This window comes from Sinocyclocheilus rhinocerous, unplaced genomic scaffold (genome assembly GCF_001515625.1).
Source record: "Sinocyclocheilus rhinocerous isolate Xijiao unplaced genomic scaffold, SAMN03320098_v1.1 scaffold184, whole genome shotgun sequence".
Taxonomy (NCBI): domain Eukaryota; kingdom Metazoa; phylum Chordata; class Actinopteri; order Cypriniformes; family Cyprinidae; genus Sinocyclocheilus; species Sinocyclocheilus rhinocerous.
The window spans coordinates 323,654-324,260 of record NW_015659717.1 but is presented as its reverse complement, the minus strand read 5'-3'; the positions used below and the strand labels follow the sequence as shown (position 1 = coordinate 324,260).

The window sequence follows — 607 nt, the reverse complement described above, 5'->3', positions numbered from 1 at the left end:
CTTCTTTGATTATGTCGAGTCAAGTCACAAGTCCTCAAATTTGGGATTCGAGTCCGAGTCAAGTCCAAGTCATGCGACTCGAGTCCACAACTCTGCTGGCTAAATAGCAACTCTACCTTCATGTTCAGACTACAACGCTCCTTTTCCCCTAATGCCAGTGTGATGTATGCTGATCTTTATGCAGAAAGAGACTGATGCAAAATTTACTGAATAACATCAATCTTGCAGCCTCCTTAAACCGTTCTTAAACTGTTCATTTGGCCAGGGGAGAACTGGTCCCAAGGTTTTTGCCTCCATTTCTGTCAAATGATGGAGTTTGGGTTCCCTGCCACTGTCACCTTTTGCTTGCTTAGTGGGGCTCAAAAGACACTTAATATTCGGTAATATTACGGATTTGAAGGCACTGACACTATCGGATGAGAACAAAACTTAAAGGGGTCATTTTCAATTTTTTCAATTTTTCCTTTCTCTTTGGAGTGTTACAAGCTCTTGGTGCATAAAGAAGATCTGTAAGACTAAAGTCTCAAATCCAAAGAGATATTCTTTATAAAAGTTAAGAGTCAACCACGCCTACCTAAAACGGCTCGTTCTAACACGCCCCCACATA

General features: G+C 41.4%; 1 protein-coding gene across 2 annotated transcripts in view; it reads right to left on the bottom strand.

Annotated features, from left to right (window-relative positions):
* Positions 1-607, bottom strand: part of LOC107724195 (zinc finger protein 704-like) — a 67,935-nt gene that overhangs the window by 2,408 nt on the left and 64,920 nt on the right. The gene's annotated exons all lie outside the window — the stretch shown is intronic.